Genomic DNA, 11,756 nt, shown 5'->3' with positions numbered 1-11,756 from the left:
ATAGAGAAGAAAGTCTTGTCAGCATCTTCAATGGCGCCTAACCATGACATACATTCACTCTGTCCTGAGCTCAAGATGCTGTTACACTGTTATACTATAGAATGTTCTAGAGCAGCTCTGATTCACCAAGTCCTGCTGAAGAAAGAACCATTTGAAATAGGAGGCTATGTGAGAGCCAGTGTCCCCAGACCTGGTCAAGGAACACCCTAAGTAAAACTAGTACAAACAAAATGGATTAGATGAAAATCACCAGTAACACAAACACAGTAATTCATTGAGGAAATGCTGACAGGTCAAATGCAGGTCACTCTCAGCCCCGTGGGACATAAAGCACAGCTGTGATGACAGCAGAAAAGATCCATCCAGCCACTCCAGCAACTTCCATACCCTTAGCCACTACAACAGTAAGGATAGTCTATTTGCACAGTTTTAGATAGAACAGTGGGTCATATGTCTGGCAGTGTTCATGGTAACCACATCTTATACAAAGGAAAATAGACAATTCCTAGCTACTGGGTGCTCATTTTGAGAATGCTACCTGATGACCATATTTTTTAAAGAAATTCTAAGTTTTTACTAACAAATCTGAAAAGTAGTATGTATCACGTGTCCTCTTCCGGAAGTAACACTCAGCATTTGTGCACACTCCTGGAAAGCTACCAAGTCTGTGTTGCAGTGGCTGTGACTTGCTGGTCAGATCTCAGTAAGCTTGAACGTACTCAGATCTAAATCTAGGAGTAGAGTATATACCCTCAGGGAAATGGCTTACTCCCCACCCCAGCCTGACAGGTGGAGGGAGGGAGGGAGGGAGGGAGCCCTGGTGGGTTCTGATCCAGAGCACTCTGACTAAACTGTTCTGATGGTATCACATGGTAGACAGAAGACCAGCACTGTATATAGGGATTTAACGGTGCTTTTAGACTCGTGGATAGGACCACTGGGATTTCACTTGCTTTACAAAATATGAACATGTCCTCAAACCTTACCACTAAAGGATTCCCAAATCTGTTTGTCTCCCCAAGCAAAGGGGACATGGCGAATTGGTTTTCATCTGTTTTCTCCTTGTGACTCTACCCTTGCATAAATTTATAGTTCATCTCTTCTCTCTAACCTTGAATATCCCATGTCACTATCAGCAATTCTTCCCATAATGACATTAATCAATTTTTAAAACCCAATGGACATCTGGTTGCCACCCAGTTGTCACAGGCAACCAAATCCCTCACTTGGGTGGTGTTGCTATGGTTTGATAGTACAGAGGAAAAGCAATTCCTCTCCGAGGCTAATCTCAATACAGCGTTTTGGTTTTGTGACCCAAGTAGATTATCTTTTAAATATTTAAACTACCCCAGAAGGTTCAAAGGGGAAAAAAATATATAAAGATACAAATAAGTAAACACATAAGATCTTTTTAAATGAAAAGTTGCTTTTAAAGTTCAAAGGGACTTTTCAGAGGAAGTCAAACTGATTAAACAGAATTTTTAAAATCTCATCCAGAACAATTTCATTTGATGGGATTTATTTTCCTTTGCTGAGATGCTCACTTATTGTGCCAATCAAAGACATGCTTTAGCATGTCTGCTGAATTAGTGCTGAACAAAAGGAAGGTAATCTTTTGATTATTATTTGGCTTAAAGTTTGGTGCTTTCTGACATGTTTACAGTTTTGTTTGGCAGTGAGTCAACCCTAACAATCTTTTAGCTAAAAATCACATTCATATTTTGGTCCCGCTTTCTCTTTGACGTCTGCTCGTGAAGGAGAACACGTTTTCTTGATAAGCCTCTGTGGGGTCTCTTCCCTGTCCTCGTGGATCATTGGCCACCGGTCCACGAGGACAAAGGGAGCAGAAGCGACAAACGGAGTCAGGATGGCCAATGAGCACTGATGGAAGAAAGCCCTTCTGGGGAGACAGATTCAGTGATACAGCTCCAGACTCAGTGAAACAGCTCCATTTATTCAGTGGGGGTTAGGGAAAATACAGCGTGGAGGCAGCAGCCAAAGCCTCAGCTGATAGGTGCTCATAGTATGCTTTATTTACATGTGGCAGGAGGATCCTATCATTTGACTATAGGGCAATGCCTAATTATCATATAGAAAAAACCTCAGGGTTTTATTGCAGGTAACTGTGCCAAAGGTCATGTTCCAAATAAGGTCAGGCATCCATGCTTGGTGGCACTTTCCAGGTAAGTCAGGCAGAGAGCAGGAGGCCCCTGCTGAGAAAGGGAGTCCTTCCATATAGCGCCGAGCCCCTTAGAGCTATCTGGACATGGAGGACTACAACCTTAGCAGCAGGGTCCCCCAACAAGCCTCTGGGCTAATTATGTCAAAGGGGAAGCTATGGAAGCAGACTCCACGTACAGGATGCAGGACTGCAGAAGGTGGAGCTCAGCCCAGCACTGCTGAGCCACACTTCCCATATCCATAAACATTCATGCAATGAAAATTGAATAAAAAGGTGTTTTCCCATCCCTGTTCCCTGTGGCACTCAGTGGGTCTATTAAAGTACAGTTTTAGACTTCCCAAGTCTCCGTAGGATAATACAGTATCTTGAGAGGTGCCAACCAGTAACCCCAATTTCAACTATATTTACTAAGGGAGTCAAAAATGTTCAAGAGCTGTACTTGAGCTGGAAGAAAGCTCAGAGAACCTGGTATCACACCAATTTGGACCACAAAAAGGTTATGAAATGATTTTAAGAAACAGCAGTCTGTTTTGAAAAAGCAATTGTGCTAAGTTTTGAGAGATCTAAAAGCATTTTGTTTCTAAGCCTAAGTGAGGGTTCTAGAAGTGGGGAAGGGGAGCAGCACCCCAGGCACAGGAGTGGCAGGCCCTCTGGCATACTCACTCATAAGGTACTTCTCTGACTCTCAGGGCAATAATTCTTATAAAGCCTACCATGCTACCAGCAGTGGACACTATGACTTGTTAGGAGCCTAGCCCCTTTTGGAGAGAGGAATCATGCACAACTAGATGGGGGTCTTAGTAATAGTGATGCTGACCTCAAAATCAAATGCCGAAGAGTCAAGCCAGTGGATACAGGATGGAACTCTATGGTGCCTATCTGGCCTTTAACCCTCCAGGGGAAGTCTCCCAGATGACATCTCTCGTGACATGTCACTCAAGCTCTAGGCCCTTACCTCCAACGGTCTTTATTCACCACCCACGCACCTACACAAAACATTTGTCTTCCAAATACAGTGCTTATTAAAATTAATTGAATGTATGTTCACTACTGTTCTTTTTATCACAAATTTAAATGGCATAGTTCATCTGTGACCACTGTCTTGGTTTCCATTTCAGTCATTTTCTCCACAAAATGCCCCCAATGTCAAGCTGAACGCTCCATTCACACTATTGACCTGGTGCAGACTCTAGTACCGGCCCAGCTCCCAACCGAAAATCTCTCCCACTCTAAAGGGTCTGCCATTTAAACTCACCAATAACTCACTTTTACCACCTTATCCATTGTGGGTTCACTTATATCCCTAAAACAAAGTAAGCTGAAGTCACTTTCAGTACCTCAGAATGTGACTTTATTTGGAAACAGCCAGAGCTTTTATCATAATACAATGTAAAGACATGAAGGCAGATTGCCAAGTAAAGATGGAAGCAGACACTGGATCAATATTCCTACCAGTAAAGGGAAATCAAGACTTGACAGCTACCACAAGAAGCCAGGAGGATGCAGGGAAAGATTCTACCTGCAGGGACTGGCGTCTCAGAAGAGGGAGCCCAGCCCTGCCAACACACCAATTTCTGACTTAAAGCCTCTAGCATCAGGAGAATAAATTCCTATGACATTAAACCACCCAGGTTCTGGCACCAAATTCCCACAGCCCTGGAAAACCAATTCCCCCCGCCCCTTCCTTTCTAAAACTTCAGTGCCTTCCTACCAAGTTCATTTCTTGTCCAGGCCTTGCAGGCGTTCTGTCTTCCCATCTCATCCTCTCTATGAAAGCATCGCCCACTATTTCTTCATGACCTCCGAACCCCAGCTACACCCACTTCTTCAGGCTTCTCGTCTTTGTCTCACCATGTCCTCTCACTACACTGAATATCATCGTTATTTCTCCCTGCCCCGTCAGTCCATTTGAGAGTGATCATTATTTTCAGTTCCCCTGAGCACAACTATACTCTTAAAGTCCTTGTAAGCAAATTGATGTAGTAATCTCTGCACTAACTTTGCCCTGGCCTTGGAATGCCTGGAAAGACTGAACTTTTCTTTAGGGACTACTGCTCCAGCACAGGCTGTCATTTCATAGTCACTCATAATAGTTTACTGTAAAAATCCAGCATGCAATGCGTGTGCTGGGTCTGTTCCAGGTAAACCAGTGCTGCCTGCCTTCTTTGAAAGAACTTGCTAATGAAATACCTTGAGTTCTTTAGACAAAGGTGGCCTAGGACAGTAGGGGGGCAGAAGGGGGCAGAAGGCTCCGATTTTCTTTCCCTAGTAGCCTCACTAATAAGTCATTAGAAGGCCTGGCCTGAAGCTCCAGGAAGCCCATTAGTCCCTGGTGACCCATCTTAGAGGAGAGCCCCCCGACCTGTGATCGGCCTTCCTGTTTATTAATACATGACAGGCTGATTTTTCCACCCATCGTTACCTGTGCTCTGGGAGTCCTTTGAAAGCATCAATAAATGATAGTTGGCAGGTTTCCTTACCCCAGGACTTGTCAGTGCTGAGAATCTCGACAGTTCTCCTAAACATGAATTGCCATGACAAATGTCAAGTGGGGAAGCCCCTGTCTCCTATTCACAGAGATGCTTGGTCATTCATAGTGGCCACAGTCAGACAAAGCCAAGTCTTCAGGTGCCTCGGGTACACAGCTGTGCACTATGCGTTTCATATAGTCCCCACCTATGAAATGGGCAGGGCAGAGGACTTTAGCTCAGCAGGTAAGTCATTAAGATCAGGATGCCAGCACCTGAAGGACCACAGTGTGACTTGTGGACATCAGTAATGCAAGGGGCCCAGAAAATGGCTACTGCTCCAACTCTGCCTGTCAGTGCCTCTTTTTTTTTTTTTTCCTACCTCATCTCTGCCATTTTCCAAAGCTGGGAATAAGCCTCCCTGATCAATGTATGGGTATTTCTTTGGCCTTGATCTAATACTCAAGAGACAAATATCCTCACTATCTAGTGGATATTTAGAGGATTGGGGGTTGGGGGAGAAAGTCTAACCTTGGAAGATGGTTAAAAGCCAAAGACATGCAATATAGATGATCAGAAGAGATAATTTTCTGAGAGAAAAAAGGATAGCAGAGATCAATTAAAGGCCCAGATCATAGGAATAGGAGAAATCTGGGGAAGATTTTTGCAGGGGAACACATTTAAAAAGTGGAGGGGCTGGAGAGATGGCTCAGAGGTAAGAACACATACTACTCTTGCAGAGGTCCTGAGATCAGTTCACAGCACCCACATCAGACAGGTCACAGCCACCTCTCTAACCCTAGCTCCGGGACATCTGATATCTTCTGGACTCTGAGGGCACCTGCTCTCGTGTGCACAGACCTCCACACTGGCACACATATATCCATGTAATTAAAAATAAAATCTCTTAAGTGGATTTTGAGACTAAAGTTGCTCAAAATAAGTTATCGAGGATTCTCCAGACATTTTTACCAATATTCTGTCCTCGGTATACTCAATGCACTTCGCACCTTCCCAAAAGAGGGAAGCAGTATATGTGGGAAATGTAAAAAGATGGATTGAAGAATAGACTCAGCCTTAAGGAAGTGTGTGGGTAAGCACCAGCAGCTGCTACTGACCACCTGCTTTCTCTTCAAAGTCCCCTTCTGCCCTGAGGTGACAACTGTTAGCCATGGCCACTCCTAGACCCCCATCACAGAGCCCCCCACTCTCAAGTAGTGTTATAGCATCAGATAATCCAAGGAATACTATTTTAACAAGGGACCACACAGCTCTCAAGACCTAATTGGACCATCTCTGAAGTAGCTGCAGTGTAGTGGGGTGACTGTTATGCAGGTTTCTAGGGGTCCCAGAACTCCATGCACTATGGCAGCTGGAAGCAAATAACAAAAGCACTGATGCTGGAGATGAACCCCTGGGTCTCCAGCACAGTAGGCAAGTACTCTGCCACTGAGCCATACCCCCAACTCCAGTGTCTTGGTTTTCTTTCCTGTTGCTATGATAAAATATTTTAACATAGGCAACTTAAGGGAGAAAGGGCTTATTCAGCTCACAGCTCCAGGCTGCGGTCTCATTGCAGAGAAATCAGGGCAGCAGAAACCTGAAGAATCTAGTTATACTGTATCCAGAGCCAAGAGCGGAGAACGTGAATTAATGCATGCCTGCTATTGCTCAGCTTGCTTTCTCCACTTTACAATCCAGGATCTGCTGCCTAGGGAATAGTGCCACTCACAGTAGTGGGTCATCTGACTAATCAAGATAATCCCCCACAGACACACCTATAGGCCAAGCTAATCTAGACAATCTCTCATTAATACTGCCTTCCCAGGACTGAATAGATGCCTTAGGGCTTAAGCTCTTGCAGAGGACCTGGATTTAGTTCTTAGTTTCTAAATGTCAAGCTCCAACATCAGGAACCAGGACTATTTCGAAACATGATTGGTTCAGGTCTAGGCAGGAAAACCACAATGTGACCCTGGAACATCTCGTGCCAAGAGTAAAGACATGCTTTCAAAAGGAGACTTCCTGCCAGAGCATGAAGTGCAGCTGGGAGCATTCACAATGACCAAAGCTGTAGCATTCTGGAAACTAAATAAATAATACTTAATTGTAATTCACAGAACAAAAAAAAATGAAGCTATTCTGATATCATAAATAACTGAATATATAAATTACCAAGAAGACATAGGACTTTCTTCCAAAGGAGGTTTGATTGATAAATAGAAGAGGAAATATAAAATCATTAGAACCTCAAGTAGTAATTATTGTAAGCAAGATTCACCAATGAATACTCAGAATTTGAGGAAGCCTGGGCCTGTGTGATACTCAGCAGGTAAGGACATTTGATGTGCAAGCCTGATGACCTGAGTTCCATCCCTAGAACCCACATTAGAAGAACAGAACCTCCTCCCAAAAGTTGTCCTCTGACCACTACACATGCCCCATGACACACATGCACTTGTATACACACACACACACACACACACACACACACACACAAAATCTTTTATTTTTTTTTAAGTTGCAGGGGCATCAAGATGGCTCAGTGGATAAAAGCACTTGCCATGCAAGTCTGTTGACCTGAATTCAGTCCCTACATCCCATGATGGAAGGAGGAAACAAACTTGCAAAAGTCATCCTCTGACCTCTACATGTTTGTCGTGGCACACACACACACACCTGTATTCACACATCATCATGCTCACATACTAATAATGTTAATTTTTGAGGAAGTCCAGGATACCTACATAATCTAAAAGCATCTTCTTCAAGATATTTTTTATGAAAGGAAGCATGATAATTTTACAGTGGAAAACCCTTCAAGCATATTGTACCTTAATGACCAAGAAAAATAAAGCCAGTGAGGAGTCCTACAGACATCGCATACCCTAGAGTGACACACAGAAAAGAGAGCATCACTTTGGAGACCATCTTACCAAAATACACAACCAAATCTAAGCGTGCGCACACACAGGCATACACACACACACACACACACACACACACACACACACATATATACACACACAAAAATAGACAAACCCAAATCAAAGAAAAGTGTGAAACAACTGACCTTCACTCTCCCAAAGCATTAAGGTCATGAAAGATGAGGAAAGACTGAGGAACTATCATAGATTAAAGGACACTAGGAGACATGACAGCTAAATGCACCATGGGAACTGGAATTGAGTCCTGTGGAAGGAGGACATTGATGGAAAGGCAGGTGAATTCCAAATCCTTAGTTGTCAGGATTGTACCAAGGTTAATCTGGCTTTGACCACTGCATGGTTCAGTAGGACGGTAACAGTAGTGCAGATTGATGAGCTTAAGAAAAGATTTTGTGCTGTTTTTGAGTAACTTCTCAAAGTCCAAAATTATTTCAAAATAGTCTTCATATCTCGGTTTGTACAGTAGGGATTGAGGGTAGAGAAATAAAGCACCATGTTTTCCTTGGGGGGAAACGGGAGGAGAAGGGGGTGAGGAGCTGGCATTGAAAAGGATTAAGCTCTACCATTTTGATTTCTCCATTCTCAGAGAAGAGAGGGAAAACCACAAGTTGGGGATATTCGAAGTAAAAGATGGGTCCGAAGCTGTTTTCACAGAGATGGATGTGGAATCCAAAGTGTGTGACAAGGAAGTCACGTGTTGGTCTACCCCAGGCATCCAGTTAAGAAGCAGGCAAAGCATCTTTAAGACTGTCAGCTGGAGCTGGGGAGATGACTCGGTCAGGAAAGTGCTTGCCATGCAGATATGAGGCTCCACATTTGGATCCCTGGCACCCACGTAAAAAGCTGGGCATGCTGCCACACAACTGTAAATCTCGGCATTGGGGAGGTAAAGACAGAAGAATGGCCGAGACTCACAGCCAGCCATTCTAGCTGAATCGGTAAACTCGGGGTTTGTCTTTAAAAAATCAGATGAGGAGCAATTGAAGAAGACAGTTTTGATAGTTAGGGTTAACTGTCAACTTGACAGAATCTAGACTTGCCTGGAAGATGGGCCTGTAGACATGCCTGTGGAGAATTATCTTAATGTTAACTGATATGTGAAAACTCATCTTAACTGTGAGCAGGATCATTTCCTGGCAGAGGATCCTGGACTGTGAAAGTAAAGAAAGCTAGCTGACTTCTGACTACAAGTGTGACATGACCGATGGCTTCAAGCCCATTGCCTCGACTACCCCAGTATGACACACCAGATTGTGAGGCTGAAGAAACCCCTTCTCCCTTAAGTTGCTTTTGTCAAGATGTCAAGGTATTTGATCACAGCAACAGGAAAAGAAACTAAGAGAACCAAAGGTTGGCCTCTGGCCTCTATATACACCAGCACGTGTGTGCACACACACACACATGGCTATCCGCTGTTCAAGTTCATGTCCACAGGGGGAATGGGCAGACTTGGCTTCTCTTCCAACAGCTCAGCATATGCCACTGGCTGCTCCTTCACCAAGATGGATGACTATGGCTCTGAGAGCTTTGTGACTAATTTTTATAGGAATAAGTGCCCAACAGATTGCAACCCAGATAACTCCTTTGATTTAGGGAGACCCACCACCACCCACACCACCGCTGCCTCCACTCTCTCAGCCTCCCTTCCTCTTCACTATGCATCTTTGGTGTTTTTGTTTATCACACAACAGTCTTTTAAGCATCTACATAGTTCAAGGCAGAAATGAACCCCAGAAAACACAAAATAAGTCTTGAATGAGAATGGATCAATAGAGGTTGTGAGTATAGGTCTGTGGTAAAAGCCCTGAATTCAATTTCTAGCAGAGAGAGAGACAGAGAGAGACAGAGAGAGAGAGAGGGAGAGAGAGAGAGGAGAGGGAGAGAGAGAGAGAGAGGAGAGAGCTCAACAAAGAATTGAATGAGTCCTCTACAAGATGCACTGTAAATGTGAATGAAGAGTAAAAATAACAATGAAAAGAGCCAGGTTCGGAGTGTCTACTACATACTGTGCGCTGACTCGCCCACCGTTTTCATCAAGTAGGAACTATTAAACTCTCCAGCAAGCACATGAATGGCACAACATACATGTGACCAACTGGGGCTCTTTGCTCTGCTTCCTTCCACATTCCATACTTCTGGCCCATCTTTACTATGAGACTTTGGTAACATCTTCAAAATTCTCTGGGCTGAAACAAATATCTCATAAATGTAGACTCTAGCTTCAAATCTTAGTTATATGTGCTTAGCTTGGGGTATCTCTAAAAGCCAGGAAACTAGAAAGGGGCCATTGAGGGTGATTCCTTAAGGGAAGTGGGCAAGTAGAACATGTGACATGAAAGTAGACAGGGGAACCCTGGAGGAGGAGAGGTGTAAGCAGGAATGGGGGTGAGGTGATGGGGAAAATGAGGAGGTGAGGAGGGAGAGTTAGCCAAAGGGAAGGATCTATGGAAAATTAAAAATTAAAAAAAAACACATGAAAATCTACTACTTTGTAAGCCAATTAAAAATATAAGTTAAAAAAATATGGGCTAAAGAGAGAGCATAGGGGTTAAGAACACTGACTGTTCTTGCAGAAAACCTGGGTTCAAATCCCAGCACCCACAACCCACATGGCAGCTAACAACTGTTCATAACACTCCAGTTCCAGGAGATCCAACAGTCTCTTCTGTCCTCCATGGGCATTGCACGACACAGGTGCACTTACCTACATGTAGGCATACACACATACACATAAAAATAATAAAATAAAAAATAGGGCCTGGAGAGATGACTCAGTAGTTAAGAGCGCTGGCTGTTCCTTTGGAAGAACTGGGTTCAAATCCCAGAACACACACGGTGGTTAACAACCATCCATAACTCAGTTCCAGGGGATCTGACACCTCTTCTGTCCTGTGCAGGCATTGCACGACACAGGTACACTTACATTCATGCAGGCATAACACTCATACACATAAAATAAAAATAAATAAATCAAAAATAATAATAATAAAATAGTTAGAAGGGAGATATCCCACATGTCTAGACAAAGCTGTTCTCAGAAGCCATTGTTCCAGTGCCAGACGTGGGACTTCTCCTTATGAATTGTTCAGGGAGGCCCCAGAGAACCCCTAAATCAATACAGGATATTGCCATTGTTCTTGCTTTCCCACAAGAACTAGGTGCTTCCTTCTATCTAGTTTTCAAAGTGCCAAAAGATGCTCTACAGGCTGCTGTTGGGAGATAAAGCATCAATGGTCTTAGCCAGCCATGAATCTCACAAACTACAATACCAACCCCAAGATGTGCCCATGGCACAATAGTGTTACAGAAGCTATGGGGGTAACCAACCACTCTGATTGGATCTGAGACCCATTCACAGGAGAAACTGCATGCTTGGTAACTATGAACCTAGCCAAAAGCACACAGTTAAGGAAGTTGCAGGCCCTGTCAGGGAATTCACTAATGTTTAGCTAAAAAGACATGGAACCAAATTAGATTCTAAATACTCTCTGCCCTAATTAGAGGAGCTCCTCTTTTTAGTGAATGCCAATGAATATAGAGATTCATTGCTACTCAGGATGCTGGAAATGAGTTACAGTTCAGATCTCAGCTCTGAACAGGACATTCATACCACTTCCTCTAAGGCTCAGGGAACACTGAGGAAGAGGAAGCTGGAAGAAGACAGACAGAAGGGCTGGGAAATGCTGTCTTCTGGGTGTGGCAGAGCCTCTCAGATGTGATCTCCCAGCAGCTGCAGTAGCCTGCGCTGGAGCTGCACAAGGCTGGGACCGTCAACAGATAACCATGAATCTGGGAAGGGATCCTAGGGCCCTGCTGAGATACTGGCTACTGATGGATTTTAAGGGAGGGATATTCATTGTCTTCAGTTGTGTAGCAATAGTGAGCCCACCAGCCTCCGATGGATAATTCCAGCCATTGGCCACACAGACAGTCCTGGTTAAAAATCAGTGGGTCACAAGACAAAAGGACATGAATGTAGAAAAGAGACCTGTAGGGTGCTGAAGAAGGGGTTGGGGGGCTAGGAAGAATAATAGAGGTAGGAGAGACATAAGAGCCTGAGGGGGTAAGGGTAAACAGAAGGCACTATATGCATGTATGAAACTGTCAAAGAACAAACTTCATCAATAAAAAGCATATATATATATATATACTTTATAT

Source organism: Nannospalax galili, unplaced genomic scaffold (genome assembly GCF_000622305.1).
Source record: "Nannospalax galili isolate Female #2095 unplaced genomic scaffold, S.galili_v1.0 scaffold307, whole genome shotgun sequence".
In the NCBI taxonomy this organism is placed as follows: Eukaryota; Metazoa; Chordata; class Mammalia; order Rodentia; family Spalacidae; genus Nannospalax; species Nannospalax galili.
The sequence above is the reverse complement of the archived record's forward strand: the minus strand, read 5'-3'. Positions refer to the sequence as shown.